Below are 16,481 nucleotides of genomic sequence, written 5' to 3' on the forward strand. Positions count from 1 at the left end.
GTCATAATGTCTTCCTTAACAATACTGTAGTATTGACAATTTGTCATAGATACATATAGAAAAGTTTTAATTGTAACATCTTTTTTTTTTTTTCCCCGAGAGAGCGAGCAGCAGGGGAGGAGCAGCTGCTCCCCCTGCTTGTGCTGTCTCTCTCTCCCTCTGACAAATAAAATCTTAAAAAAAATATAACTCCACTTATTTCTCTTTACTTACATAATCTTCTTGTTGAACATTTTAATTGTGTGTGTATATGGATGTTGTTTATGTGTGCATGTGTTTATAGATATCAATATATTATTATTTTTTACACTCAATATTCTTTAAATTTACCCACATATTTGCAGGTTTCTTTCTTTACCCTTCCTTCTTGAATCTCTGACCTTCTGCATGGCATTATTCTTCTGCTCAAAGAAAACCCTTTCATATTCTTTTAGTAAGAATCTCTTGGTGTCTAATTTTGTTAATTTTCATTTACTTGAAGAGGTTTTTATTCCATTTAAATCTGAAGGGGAGGGGCGCCTGGGTGGCTCAGTGGGTTAAAGCCTCTGCCTTTGACTCAGGTCATGATCCCAGGGTCGTGGGATTGAGCCCTGCATCAGGCTCTCTGCTCATCTGGAAGCCTGATTCCCCGCCCCCCCCCGCCCGCCCCCGCCGCCTGCCTCTCTGCCTAATTGTGATCTCTTTCTGTCAAATAAATAAACAAAATCTTTAAAGGAAAAAATCTGAAGGGTAGTTTTATAGGCTAAGAATTCTATGTTGGTATTGATATGACATAAAGTTAAGTTCTAATCAATTGTTCTGTTTATTCTGAGGTTCTTTGCACCCCTAAAATGGAGTTCTTTGTATCATTTTTATGACTTTGGTCATAAAGGTTTTTTTCAGTTTATTATTAGATGATATTTTCCTAATGTTAAATTGCATATTAACATGTCTATAGTGGGTTTCAGGAATAATAATGGCCAAATGACCAAAATGGTCAAGTGACCAAAGTGATTAACATCCATGCAGTTCTCAGTTTTTCTCTCTGTGGTCTCTGTGCTCGGTTCTTGTGTTACTCCTATGTGATCTTCTTTCCTAAATTCCACATTCCCTTTCATGCTTAATTTCTCTGAGGAAAATAATATTCATATTGATTTCAGATTTTAAAGAATGCCTTTTTAAGGGAGTTAATCAGTGATACTGTAGAATAAGTTACACAACTAAACTTCAGGTATCTGAATAAGACAAAAGTAAAATGATTTCAAAAAGAAGGAGCTCATTTGGACTATAGGTATAATGTGTTACAGCAAATATTTTGATTATATTAAAATCATGCTTTCTTGTCTGGAATAGTCTGAACACTTTCTATATAACTTATCGTTGAAGTGTGTTTAATTTTACAGAACATGTGCATGGTAAAATCAAGTTTTCCTTTTCTTTTTTTCTTTTTGACACTAACTTGGCAACACTTTGATACAGTAATAAAACTACAAAGGTTATTAGGTTATTTATTTCTAAACCTATGAAGGCTTGTGTCTCAGATGTTTCCATCTAAAATAAAATATGTATTCTACTTTTATTTCAGTTGATGCAGATGTCTATGTTTATAGGACAACCTTTGTTTATTCTTTCCCTCCTAACACCTTGTTGCCAGAAGCTTTCATCATGTAAAGTCATCATTGTATTACCTACACAGAGTGAAACAAAGCCTTAATGATAAACTATTGTACATTATAGTGGGAAGGATTTGTTTCAGAAGGATTGAATATACCTCCATGTTTATGGAATTAAGTAGAAATTTTCTCTTTTTATGCTTTAAAAGTAAATGTACAATTCATATGATAAACTATTGAATTTAATGAATGAAATTTTGTACTTAATATCTCAATTTATCTGCATCCCTGGTAAATCTTTAACTAACTATACTATATGCTCTCATGTCTTGCATGTTTTTTAAATCCAGAATAGCATCCTATCATCTATAAATCTTGTTATAGGGGCACCTGGGTGGCTCAGTGGGTTAAGCCTCTGCCTTCGGCTCAGGTCATGATCTCAGGGTCCTGGGATCAAGCCCCACGTCGTCGGGCTCTCTGCTTGGCGGGGAGCCTGCTTCCCCCTCTCTCTCTGCCTGCCTCTCTGTCTACTTGTGATCTGTCTCTCTCTGTCAAATAAATAAAACAAAATCTTTATAAATCTTGTTATATCTGTTCATGAAATTTGATGCTTAATGGAGGTTACAGGAGAGGTGAAATATTTAATAGAGTATTTGAAATGAAAAACAATTCTAAATAGATCCCTAAACATGAACCTTCATCTGACAAATTCAATATAAACCCAACTGTTGCCTGAGAATTTGGGAAAGAAATCAAAAACTGTCATATACTCATAGTGGCATAATAAACAAATGTTAATTGATGTGCTTTGTTTGAAATACTTCCAGGGAGACTTGCAATGAGCAAGGCTCTTCTGTACAGGCAATTCAGCAGCATATGTTGGCACATCTAGGAAAAGTCATCAAGTATAAATGCTTTCTTCCATCTGGTATATGACCTAAAATATCAAAAAGAAATATGTAAAGCTAAAATGAATATGTGACTTTATTCAGTGTACCTTTGACTCATCAGGTAACGCACTTTGTGGTCAATGTTTCATGGTGAGATCTTTAAACTAAAATTTATTTTTATTCTTAATGATATTCTTATACGCCTAATGTACTCTATAAAGTGGCAAAATAGAATAAACAATACGATTAGATTCTATTCTCTCAGTACCTCCCTCTCTTCTCCTCCACATATGGCTCTTCTTTTGACATAAATGAACTTCTGAGTGTGGAAAGGGAGATGTCTTTTTGGAAGAGTACAGTCTCTTTGAAAACTTACCAGTAGAATTCTAATGTAACAGGATACACTGTTTTAAGAGAACAAAACTATTTGTAGAACTTACAGTGAGCCAGGCACTGTGCTAAGTGTTTACATATATTAACTCACCTGTGCTCCATAACTCGCCCAGCACCTCCATCACACACAAAGATGGGAGTGTCTGAGTCTAAACACAATTAAAATAAGTGGCCAGTGGTGGATGCATCTATGAGTGGCTTAACCTAAAGGCTCTTCTGTTTCCACTCTGCCATGTCCTCTCTCCAAAATTAAATACAAATAAGGCATTAACGTTTATTGAAGAATTTTCATATATCAGACATTGTGCTAGAAAATGTATTCAATTTTCGTGTTTAACCTTTATAACACTGTAAAGGGGAGTATTATTATCACCCCATTTTAGGAATAAGAAAACATGCTCAGAGAGGTTTAATAACTTGTGTAAGATCACACAACTGGAAAGATGGATATTCCCATCTTGGTGCTTTTCTTAATCTATTACATTAGTTCTTAGACTTTAAGATATATAGGACTAGGGCCTGAAATTCTGTATTTATAACATGCCCCCAGGTAATGACAGATAATGATGAACTAAGGACCACATTTTAATAGTCAGGAGTTTCTAATGCTGTCCTCTCTTTGGAGATTTTGTAACTCCTGTAGGAAATAATCTTTTGGGACTACATATGACTCACTTTAAATTTTGAAATTTAAAGAATAAAATTGTCATCTTTTTCCCTGAAAACAAGTTAAATATACCTAGCTCTAGGATTACGTAAGGAGACGTGGAGAAACAACAGAGAGAGATGAAAGAAACAGAATTTGCTATAAACTCTGCTGCAATAGCTACCATCCTATTTCTTTCTTTTTCATTCTCTCATGTCAAGCAGAGTGTGAGTTAATTACATGTTGACATGTTTGCTACATTTCCTTAATTACTGAAAGAAAATTTAAAACTCTGGAGAGACTCTATTTATTTATGTAGCATTGCTACTATGTCGTGATTCCTTAAAGAATTTCCCTTTGTACTGATTTATGCATCTGCTTGCTAACTTACATAAATGCTAGTTTTTTACCATCATTGTGCCCAATACAAAGACAAAAGGGTGTGTATCTGCCCTTACATGTGGCTAGATCATGTGTGTGAGAGAAATATTTTTTAATACCACCTTCCCAACTTTAATACTAAATGAGTAAAATTAACATAAATGTTCAGGAATAGCTATTCATTTCTTAGTAAAAAATGTTGTTTCAATAATGCAGTAAGGAAAATTCCAAATTTTAAAGCCTACCTGGGCATTGCTAGAAAGTAGGGACATATGATAAAAATGTAAATACTGTATAAATAATGTTTATAAATGGAGTTTGAAGTAATGTTAATTGGTAGACCAAGTAGTAGTGAATTCATGACTTTGGTATCTGTTGTAGGGAACAGTCATTAATATATTGTGTTGTCTACCCCCAAGAAGTATAGATATATATTTATATGTAGTTGGCATTTAAGTCTCTGAATTATAATATTAGAATAATGGCTTTAAGTGAAGGAAGACTCTTTAAAAAAGAAATGACTGTGGTTGAATAATCATGATTCTATTTCACAAATTTGCCAATGTAAAAGTGACAATATAACATAATTGTTTTCAGTCTGGCAAGTCTTCTATGGGGTGATCTGCAAAGGCTGGAGCATTAGTGTTCTGTCTCAGGGAATTCCTAGACACTTGTTGAACTTCTCGCTGTATGCTAAGTCAACCCCCACAAAACTCAGAGTGGTTATTATTATCTCCATATCACAAATGAAAAACAAGACAAAACTAAACTAAAGACAAAACATAGGCCTAGAGAGGTAACATTTCCCAAAGTTCGCACCCTCAACTAATAAATGGAAATGCCAGAACTGATTTCAGACCTAATTGCAAAGCCCATACTATTTGCTGGTTCTTCCTCCAGGAAAGCAATAAAACAAAATCTTTTCTAGATAAAGTAAATATGCATTTGACTGATATTTGATACTATACTTCCGTTAATCAAATGCCTCGAACATCAACGGGGGAGAGAAATTTACCTGGGCTTTCAATGAGTAAACCATGATGAAAGATGTAGAAATGCCTTCATTTTGCTTGTTGAAAGAATTGGCATCTGGATCTACAACTTTTCTGGTCTGGGAAGTAAGAAAACAAGGGGTAGCCAAATGAATCATGATAAGACAGCATCAATGTTCTGTAATGCAGGGTAATGTTATGTCTGAAGACAATGTATTTTTTACCAGAAATTTACCCCCATTTTTTTTTTGTTCATTCATTTACTTACACATTTATTGTTCCATTGCTCTTTTTTTAAAAAAAGATTTTATTTATTTATTTGAGGGAGCGAAAGAGCATGCAAGAGAGCCAGAATTGCAGGGAACAGAGGGGGGTGGTGGAGGGAACGCAGAGGGAGAGAAAGAAGTAGACTCCCTGCTGAGCAGGGAGCGGGGGCTTGAATCTGAGACCCTGAGGTTATGACCTGAGCTGAAGGCAGGCATTTAACTGATTGAGCCATCCAGGTGCCCCTCATCCATCACTCCTATAATGCAAGAGCTCATAGTAAAATATTTGCACAATATTACATTTTATTATTGATTTTGAAGTATCTTTTCTTATTAAAAAATTTGAGCCAGGGAAGGTAAGCAGAATAAACTGTATTGTTAAACCACCCTGCCTGCACCCAGCCCACCATGGCTGAAGGTTTTCCACGCATCTGGTATCTGAGGAGGTATGCAAGTGGGAGGGGAACCGGGGCAAATCTTTGGTGGCCAGAATCAGATGGGGGCTGCTGATTCTGGCGTGCTCCTACCCAAGCAGATTTATTCAAATCAAGCAGCTGTTGTAATGCTTTCCAGTAACTCCTCCCAGAATACCTCAGCTGCCTCTAATCTAGCTAAATCGACCACCCACACAAGTGGTAATGCTCTGCAGTGAACAGCTAGTCTCGTCTCTGTTCTTTATCTCTGCTCTTATGAGACTGCAGCCAAGAAACATCTCCAGTAGTCCTTCCTTATCAGCAGTTTAGCTTTCAGAGCTTTTATTTACCTGTGGTCACCCATGGTCCAGAAGCAGATGAAGCTCGTGACCAATCATCAGAAGGTCAATAATAGCTTAATGCTACTTCACACCACCTGCGCCATTCACCTCCCATTTTATCACATAGGCATTTTAACATCTCGCATGACCACAAGAGGAAGGGTGAGTACGGGACAATAAGATATTTTGAGAGATAAAGAGAGACCCATTCACTAACCTTTTATTACAGAATATTGTTACAATTGTTCTACTTTATTACAGTTGTTAATCTCTTAATGTGCCTAATTTATAAATTAACCCCATTATAGGTCTGTATGTATAGTGAAAAGCATATCTAGGGTTCAGTAGTATTATGGTTTCAGGCATTCACTGAGGGTCTTGGAACACATCGCCATGGATAAGGGGGGGGTCAGCTGTACCTCCCCATTTTCTAAATCCAATCCAGATGGTGTATAGACATCCATAGTGACAAGGAACAAACAGATTTTCTTTGAATTTGTTAATTCCATACCTTATTGACACGGAAAATGTTGAGGATCCTAAAATTGAATGGTTTGGAGAGCATGTGAAGGGTTTGACTAGAAAATGAATCCCAATATTAAATCTGCTGGAGTTTCAACTACAAGATGAAACAATATCCAAAATTAGTAATGAGGTGATATTCTTACATGGTTTAAGAAGTACAAGACACATAAAACCGTACCTAAAGATGAGAATAGATTTTATCTTATCTAGAGACAAAGGATGAAATATGGAGAAGAGATCTGGTTTCCATTTGGTTCATTAATGCTGTAAAATAGGTAATACAAAAAGTTTCTAAGATTCTATTTATAGGTGCATTAAAAGGTACTTCCAGGTGTTACTGTAATTCCTTGATGTTTCAGCTGTATTAATTTAAGGCCAATGTACTCTAGATATCACTGTTTCTTGAGAAGTGAACTCTTTCTTTTGAGGCTTTGGATTTTACATCACGTTTGACTTTTTATATAGTAACTGACATGTACCAGGGTAGTGATGAACTGAGTCTACCCCAAATCCAAGCATAATGAGTAAATTTTGCTTATATATTTACCACCTATTCCTACTCAATAAAAGTGTGATTCATTTAGCTAAAATGATTCCAAAAAGTGCACTGACCTCAACTAATTTCAAAATACTTTTTATTTCTGCAAATGTTGAATACTTTTTACAATTGAAAAAATGATCTGTTTTAAAGGTAAAATTGACACATCTTGAAATTAAAAAGACAAATACGTGAATTAAGCTATAAATCAAATATGGGAAGTGAAGAGTGGAAACTTAAATTCAGAATTTTTGTACTCTTTCTGTAAATACTTTTTGAAGAGACTCTATGAATCAGAATGGTCTCATTTGGAATGCTTTCTGCTATCAGTCAATATTTTTAGATAGTTAAAACCTGGTCCTAAGCCTAAAGTGTGCTGAATTAGGGAAAGTAAATCTTTCACAGCTGCCTTGAGGCAGAGAAACCTTTTTAAAAATAGATACTCCTTACAGTCTTTTGTTCACACGGTTGCACATTGATGACTACATATTCTAGTATCTAATATCACCACAGTAGTCTTGCTAACTGAGATCATTTTTTTTTTTAAATCTTTAGAAATCTACCCCGGAACGACCATATTGAACAGATCTCAAGCTACTGAGTGTGTGATTGAACTTACATTTTGTTTCATACGTGAATGTTGTATATCTATTTTGGATTATATATTGTGTTTGTGTATTTATGCCTTTATTCATAGTAACTTCTCAGGCTATCGAATTGGTTTGTACTGGACACAAACAGTAAATAAGAAGAAATGGCTAGAAAAATATAGGTACTGTAATTACCTTTTAGCAGATGAACCTGCAGACCTTGAGACATTAACTAATTTCCTCTAAGTCACCACAGCTACAAAATGTCCTAGACACTGTTTAGTTTTTTATTTCAAATTGAATGCTGTTTCTGTGATTTCAGTCTAGTTAATAATCAAGATATGCAACAACTGGGAATAGTATAGACATAATTGTTTGCTTATACTGTATACTATAAACATACATAGTTTTGCATTTTACTCTTTCCCATCCTCCCGAGCTTTCACAGTAATCCCTATTTACTTACATGCCTCTGGTTATTTTCTTCATTTGCTTTAACCCTTTATGTTTTTCAGTTCTTATTATGAGATTGTTCTCATTTTTTCCCACTATAATTTTGTCTAAATGCACTAGTCCATCTTTAAATAGTAATTTGATTGAGCCAAACCTGATCTTGACAGCCTTAAGAGTTTAAGTTGGATGTTCGTATGCAGGGAAACATTTTCTATTCCTTAATTTTCTACCACACGATCAATAGGCATAGAAAATGAATCCTGAGTGACTGGTAATAAACTGCCTGAAGATGGTAATATTGAATAAAAAATGTAAAAATTTTAATGCAAGGAGGAAGCCTCCAGTTTATTTACAAAAGAATTCCTAAGGAACATATTGTGAACATTTAAAAAAATGTAACATGAAATTTTGAAACTTACATCTTCATTTATCATTACCAATTCTAGCCAGAGAAAATATGCCTCTAGCCATTTCAAAAGAAGGTTTAATTAAAAATCAGTCATGGACATTATTGAACATAAATAGGAAATTTCAGAAAATAGCACAGTCCTGACTAAAAATTGCTTAAGTATTGTGGAAATTTTTATTAGGTTTTTTTTTTTAAAGATTAGACCATATTAAATTTAATTTAAATATAAATCGTAGAACATCCCCAATGTGAGCTAAATACAAAGCCCTTTTCTGTTTTTCCTTAACACAAATTTTGTTCAAAGAAAGTTTAGATTTTTGTTGATTTCAATGAAAGTTTAAATTATGTATAGAGAGATGAAATTCAACTGATTGCTAAGTTTCTTTTTTTAAAAATTTAACGTATAATGTATTATTTGCCCCGGGGGTACAGGTCTGTGATCATCAGGCTTACACATTTCACAGCACTCACCATAGCCTCTACCCTCCACAATGTCCATAACCCAGCCACCCTATCTCTACCCCCCATGACCCAGCAATGCACAGGGTATTATGTGAGATTAAGAGTCTCTTATGGTTTATCTCCCTCCCAATCCCATCTTGTTTCAGTTTTTCCTTCCATAACCCCCCCACAGTCCCCTGCCCTGCCTTTCAAATTCCTCTTATCAGAGAAATCATGTGATATCTTTCTCTAATTGACTTATTTTGCTCAGCACAATACCCTCTAGTTCTATCCATGCAGTTGTAAATGGCAAGATTCTGTTTTTTGATGGCTGCATAGTATTATATATATATTTACCACCTCTTCTTTTTTTTTAATTTTTTTATTTTAATAAACATATAATGTATTTTTATCCCCAGGGGTACAGGTCTGTGAATCGTCAGGTTTACACATTTCACAGCACTCATCATAGCCCATACCCTCCCCAATGTCCATTTCCCCACCAGCCTCTCCCATCCCCCCTCCCCCCCGCAACCCTCAGTCTGTTTCTTGAGATTGAGTCTTTCATGGTTTGTCTCCCTCCCAATCCCATCTTTTCATTTTTTCTTTTCCTACCTCCCCCCAACCCTCCCTGCCTTGCATCTCCACTTCCTCTACCACCTCTTCTTTATACATTCCTCTGTTGAGGGACATCTAGGTTCTTTCCATAGTTTGGCTATTGTGGACATTGCTGCTATAAACATTCAATTGCGTGAGCCCCTTTGGATCACTACATTTCTATTTTGGGGGTAAATACCCAGTAGTGGGATTGCTGGGTTGTAGGGTAGCTCTATTTTCAACTTTTTGAGAATGTCCATACTGTTTTTGAGAGTGGATGCACCAGCTTGCATTCCCACCAGGTTCCCCTTTCTTCGCATCCTTGCCAACATCTGTTGTATGCTGACTTGTTAATTTTAGCCATTCTGACTGGTGTGAGGTGGTATCTCATTGTGGTTTTGATTTGTATTTCCCTGGTGCCAAGTGATGTTGAGCACTTTTTCATGTGTCTGTTGGCCATCTGGATGTCTTCTTTGCAGAAATGTCTGTTCATGTCCTCTGCCCATTTCTTGATTGGATTATTAGTTCTTTGGGTGTTGAGTTTGATAAGTTCTTTATAGATTTTGGATACTAGCCCTTTATCTGATATGTCATTTGCAAATATCTTCTCCCGTTCTGTCAGTTGTCTTTTGGTTTTGTTGACTGTTTCCTTTGCTGTGTAAAAGCTTTTGATCTTGATGAAGTTCCAATAGTTCATCTCTGCCCTTGCTTCCTTTGCCTTTGGTGATGTTTCTAGTGAGAAGTTGCTGCAGCTGAGGTCAAAGAGGTTGCTTCCTGTGTTCTCCTCAAGGATTTGGATGGATTCCTGTGTCACATTGAGATCTTTCATCCATTTTGAGTCTATTTTTGTGTGTGGTGTAAAGAAATGCTCCAGTTTCATTTCTCTGCATGTGGCTGTCCGGTAGTCCCAACACCATTTTTGAAGATACTGTCTTTTTTCCATTGGACATTCTTTCCTGCTTTTTCAAACATTAGTTGACCATAGAGTTGAGGATATATTTCTGGGCTCTCTATTCTGTTCCAGTGATCTATGTGTCTGTTTTTGTGCCAGTACCATACTGTCTTGATGATGACAGCTTTGTAATAGAGCTTGAAGTCTGGAATTGTGATGCCACCAACTTTGGTTTTCTTTTTCAACATTCCTTTGGCTACATGGGGTCTTTTCTGGTTCCACAAAAATTTTAGGATTATTTGTCCCATTTGTTTGGAAAAAAGTTGATGGTATTTTGATAGAGATTGCATTAAGTGTGTAGACTGCTTTAAGTAGCATGTTTTCACAATATTTTTTCTTCCAAGCCAGGAGCATGGAACGTTTTTCCATTTCTTTATGTCTTCCTCAGTTTCTTTCATGAGTACTTTATAGTTTTCTGAGTACAGATTCTTTGCCTCTTTGGTTAGGTTTATTCTTAGGTATCTTATGGTTTTGGGTGCAATTGTAAATGGGATTGACTCTTTAATTTCTCTTTCTTTTGTCGTGCTGTTAGTGTATAGAAATGCAAATGATTTCTGAGCATTGATTTTATATCCTGACACTTTACTGAATTCCTGTATGAGTTCTAGCAGTTTTGGAGTGGAGTCTTTTGGATTTTCCACATAGAGTATCATATCATCTGCAAAGAGTGAGAGTTTGACTTCTTCTTTGCCTATTTGGATGCCTTCTATTTCTTTTTGTTGTCTGATTGCTGAGGCTAAGACTTCTAGTACTATGTTGAGTAGTAGTAGCAGTAGTGATAGTGGACAGCCCTGCTGTGTTCCTGAGCTTAGGGGAAAGCTCTCAGTTTTTCCCCATTGAGAATGATATTCACTGTGGGTTTTTCATAGATGGCATTGATGATATTAAGGCATGTACCCTCTATCCTTACACTGAAGAGTTTTGATCAAGAAAGGATGCTGTACTTTGTCAAATGCTTTTTCAGCACTTGAGAGTATCCTATGGTTCTTGTTCTTTCTTTTCTTAATGTGTTGTATCACATTGATTGATTTGTGGATGTTGAACCAACCTTGCAGCTCAGGAAGAAATCCCACTTGGTTGTGGTGAATAATCCTTTTAATGTACTGTTGGATCCTATTGGCTAGTATTTTGGTGAGAATTTTTGCATCTGTGTTCATCAGGGATATTGGTCTATAAATCTCTTTTTTGACCCATCCCTTGTTTGTGATCAAGGGATCAAGGTTTTGGGATCCAGGTAATGCTGTCCTCATAAAATGAACTTGGAGGTTTTCCTTCCATTTCCATTTTTTGGAACAGTTTCAGGAGAATAGGTATTAATTCTTTAAATGTTTGGTAGAATTCCCCATGGGAAGCTGTCTGGCCCTGGGCTCTTGTTTGTTGGGAGATTTTTGATGACTGCTTCAGTCTCCTTACTGGTTATGGCACTGTTCAGGTTTTCTATTTCTTCCTGGTTCAGTTTTGGTAGTTTGTACATCTCTAGGGATGCATCCATATCTTCCAGATTGCCAAATTTGCAGGCATATGGTTGTACATAATATGTTCTTACAATTGTTTGTATTTCTTTGGTATTGGTTGTGATCTCTCCTTTTTCATTCATGATTTTATTAATTTGGGTCTTTTCTCTCTCTCTCTCTCTCTTTTTTTTTTTTTTTTTTTTGGTAGGTCTGGCCAGAGGTTTATCAATCTTATTAATTCTTTCAAAGAACCAGCTCCTAGTTTTGTTAATCTGTTCGAGGTTTTTTTTTTGTTTGTTTGTTTGTTTGTTTTGGTTTCTATTTCATTGATTTCTGCTCTGATCTTTATGATTCTCTTCTCCTGCTGGGTTTAGGTTTTCTTTGCTGTCCTATCTCCAGCTTCTTTTGGTTCAGGGTTAAGTTGTGTACTTGAGACCTTTCCTGTTTCTTGAGAAAGCCTGTATTACTATATACTTTCCTCTGAGGACCACCTTTGCAGTGTCCCAAAGATTTTGAACACTTGTGTCTTCATTTTCATGAATGTTTAAATTCTTCTTTAATTTCCTGGTTGACCCATTCATTCTTCAGTAGGATGCTCGTTAGCCTCCATGTATTTGAGTTCTTTCCAAATTTCCTCTTGTGATTGAGTTCTAGTTTCAGAGCATTGAGGTCTGAAAATACGCAGGGAATGATCCCAATCTTTTGGTACTGGTTGAAACCTGATTTGTGACCCAGATTGTAATTTATTCTGGAGAATGTTCCATATGCACTAGAGAAGAATGTGTATTCTGTTGCTTTGGGATGGAATGTTCTGAATATATCCGTTATGTCCATCTGGTCCAGTGTGTCATTTAAAGCCTTTATTTCCTTGCTGGTCTTATGCTTCAATGACCTGTCTGTTTCAGTGAGGGGAGCTGTTAAAGTCCCCTACTGTTACTGTATTATTGTCGATTATGTTTCTTTGATTTTGTTATTAACTGGTTTATATAATTGGCTGCTCTCATGTTAGGGGCATAGATATTTAAAATTGTTAGATCTTCTTGTTGGACAGACCCTTTAAGTATGATATAGTGTCCTTCCTCATCTCTTATTATAGTCTTTGGTTTAAAACCTAATTTATCTGATATAAGGATTGCCATCCCAGCTTTCTTCTGATATCTGTTAGCATGGTAAATTGTTTTCCACCCCATCACTTTAAATCTGGAGGTGCCTTTGTGTCTAAAATGAGTCTCTTGCAGACAGCATATCAATGGGTCTTCTTTTTTTTTTTTTTTTTAATCTGTTCTTATACCCAGTGTCTTTTGATTGGGGCATTTAGCCCATTTACATTCAGGTAACTATTGAAAGATACGAATTTAGTACCATTGTATTGTCTGTAAGGTGACTGTTAATGTATATTATCTCTCTGTTACTTTCTAGTCCACTACTTTCAGCTCTCTCTCTGTTTAGAGGACCCCTTTGAATATTTCCTGTAGGGCTGGTTTGTGGTTTGCAAATTCTTTCAATTTTTGTTTGTCCTGGAAGCTTTTTATCCCTCCTTCTATTTTCAGTGACGGCCTACCTGGATATAGTATTCTTGGCTGCATATTTTTCTTTTTTCGTGCTCTGAATATATTGTGCCAGTCCTTTCTGGCCTGCCAGGTCTCTGTGGATAAGTTTGCTGTCAATCTAATATTTCTACCATTGTATGTTACAGACATCTTGTCCCGAGCTGCTCTCAGGATTTTCTCTTTGTCATTAAGACTTGTAAGTTTTACTATCTGATGACGGATGTGTACCTATTTTTATTGATTTTAAGAGGGATCTCTGTGCCTCATGTATTCTGATGCCTGTTTCCTTCCCCAAATTGGGGGATTTCTTACTCTAATTTTCTCCAATATACCTTCTGCCCCTTTCTCTCTCTTCTTCTTCTTCTGGAATCCCAATTATTCTAATATTGTTTCATCTTATGGTATCACTTATCTCTCGAATTCTCCCCTCATGGTCCAGTAGTTGTTTTTCTCTCTATTGCCCAGCTTCTTTATTCTCTGTCATTTGGTCTTCTCTATCACATTCTCTCTTCTGTTTCATTTGTCCTAGCAGTAAGAGCCTCCATTTTTTAGTGCACCTCCTTATTAGCTTTTTTTATTTCAAGTTGACTAGATTTTAGTTCTTTTATTTTCCAGAAAGGGATTCTCTAATATCTTCTATGCCTTTTCCGAGCCCAGCTTGCACTTTGATAATTGTCATTCTGAACTCTAGTTCTGATATATTACTAATGTCCATATTGATTACATCCCTAGCCATCAGTACTGCCTCTTGTTCTTTTTTTTTTTTCATGTGTGTGAGTTTTTCTGCCTTGTCATTTTATTTAACAAGAACAGATGAATAAGAGAACAAAATACTAAAGAGGTGGCAAAGTCCCTAGAAAAATATACACTAACCAAATCAGAAGTGACCCAAAACTAGGGGAAGAAGAAAGAGGAAAAAATAAAAAAAAAGTATATATTAGACTGTTGAATAGAACAGAGACACCTACTTGATTTTGGGTGTATTCTGGTCTCTTAGAAGAAACTACCTCCCATAATTTTAAAGAAAGAAAAACATATATATATACAAAAATAAGAATAAACATGATGAAGGGATGGAATATGACCATAAAGATGAAAATTAAAAACGATTCTAAAAAAGGAATTGATAAGGAAAGAGAAAAAGAAAAAAAAAGGAGGAGAGAATGTGATCAGGCTGGAGACTAGAACAAAGCCATGTGCTAGATTTAGGGTATATTTTGATCTATTAGAAGAAATTGTATCCCAAAATTTTAAAGAAAAAAAAAAAAGCCTTTATGTATACAAGAAATAAGGTTAAATACAATGAAGGGATAAAATATGACTATAACAATGAAAATTTAAAAAGATTTTTAAAAAAATTATTGATAAAATAAAAGAGTTAAAAAAACATTGCAGGAGGAAAGAGGAAAAGTTAAAAAAATAGAATAGGAGAAAAATAAAATTAAAAAAATTTAACTTTGAAAGACTAAAGGACCATGGGGAAAATGCCATGAATTCTACGTGTTGCTCTGGAGTTCTGCAGTTCTAATTGATCAGTGAACTTGGTCTTGGCTGGATATTCTTGCTGATCTTCTGGGGGAGGGGCCTGTTGCTGTGATTCTCAAATGTCTTTGCCTGAGGCAAAATTATACCACCTTTGCCAGGAGCCAGGCTAAGTAATCTGTACTGTTTTGGTCTCTGGGGCTCTTTTTCCCTGAATGGAAGCTTTTGTTCCCTGAATGCTTTCCATAGAGCTTTGGGGGATGGGAATGAAAATGGCGTCCTCCCTATCTCTAGCCCGGAGGAGCCGAGAGGTCCCATGCCTCAGTGCACCCTCAGAGAGAAGCCGTCAATCCCTCCCATCTCCCTGGTCTCTGGCCGCACTCCATGCTCACCCGGCCTGTGACCGAGTGCTTCAATCTCTGGTGCACAGCTCCGTTTGGAGTCTCCAAACCCAGCAGTTTTCTACTCCTTGCCACTCCTCCCAGAGGAGGAAGGAGGGGGTCTCTCCAGATCTGCCACTTGTGGGGTCCCTGCTTGAAGAGCAGTGGTCCAACTGTGCCTCAGATCATGGTTTAAGGTAACTCTGAGCTGAGAGCTCACTCTTCATCTGTCTCTGTAGTTGGCTTCCCCTCTCTGATACCTGGGAGCTCTGCCACACTCAGGCACCCCCGGTCTTTCTGTGACCTCCCGGGTACTGAGACTACACAGTCACCATGAGGGCTCCACCCCTGCTCAGCCTCTGGAGCTATGTCCTTCAGTGGAGCAGACTTTTAAAAGTTCTGATTTTGTGCACCACTGCTCCGCCGCTTGCCAGGAGCTGTCCCCTCCCCTGCAGTCTGTCTTCCCATCGTTTCAGATTCACTTCGCACATCCTACTTTTCAGAAAGTGGTCGATTTTCTGTTCCTAGAATTGCTGCTCTTCTTTTCTTCTATCTCTTGTTGAGTTTGTAGGTGTTCAGAATGGTTTGATAACTATCCAACTGAACTCCTAGGACCTAATATTTAAGCCTCCTACTCCTCCATCATCTTGCTTCCTCTCTGATTGCTTAATTTCTTATTAAATATTATAAATATGAAATTCAGGTATGAGAACCATACAAATTTAAGACCAAAATTATATCATTAAGGGATACCTGAGTGGTGCAGTCGGTTAAGTGTCTGACTCTTGGTTTTGTCTTAGGTCGTGATCTCGGGGTCGTGAGTCTAAGGTTGTGATCTTGGGGTCGTGAGCTCAAGCCCCATGGTGGGCTCTGTGCTTAGTGCAGAGTCTGCTTGGGATTCTTCCTCTTTCTCCCCCCCCCCACTTGTGCTTTCTCTGTCAAATAAATAAATAAATCTTTAAAAAGAAAGGAAATCATATCATTAAATTTTTGAAATTTCAAGACTTTTTTCATGCTTAATTGTTTATTTCATTAATAACTTATAATTTTAAAAATCTTTTGGGAATCTGCTTTTTTTCTTATAGAAGTTATTTTTATTTAACAGGAAGAATGCAACATTAGTCAAATGAACATACATTTATCTTTTATTTAAAAATGTGTCATTTTTCCTCTCATTTAATTCTGTTTCAACTGAT

At 36.5% G+C, this 16,481-nt stretch overlaps 1 protein-coding gene across 1 annotated transcript in view; it reads left to right on the plus strand.

Moving 5' to 3' along the window:
• The window catches only part of TMEM232 (transmembrane protein 232), a gene marked incomplete at both ends in the record, with an annotated part of 261,404 nt that overhangs the window by 100,085 nt on the left and 144,838 nt on the right, over positions 1–16,481 (plus strand). The window lies entirely within an intron of this gene.

Source organism: Martes martes, assembly GCF_963455335.1.
Source record: "Martes martes genome assembly, chromosome: 5".
In the NCBI taxonomy this organism is placed as follows: Eukaryota; Metazoa; Chordata; class Mammalia; order Carnivora; family Mustelidae; genus Martes; species Martes martes.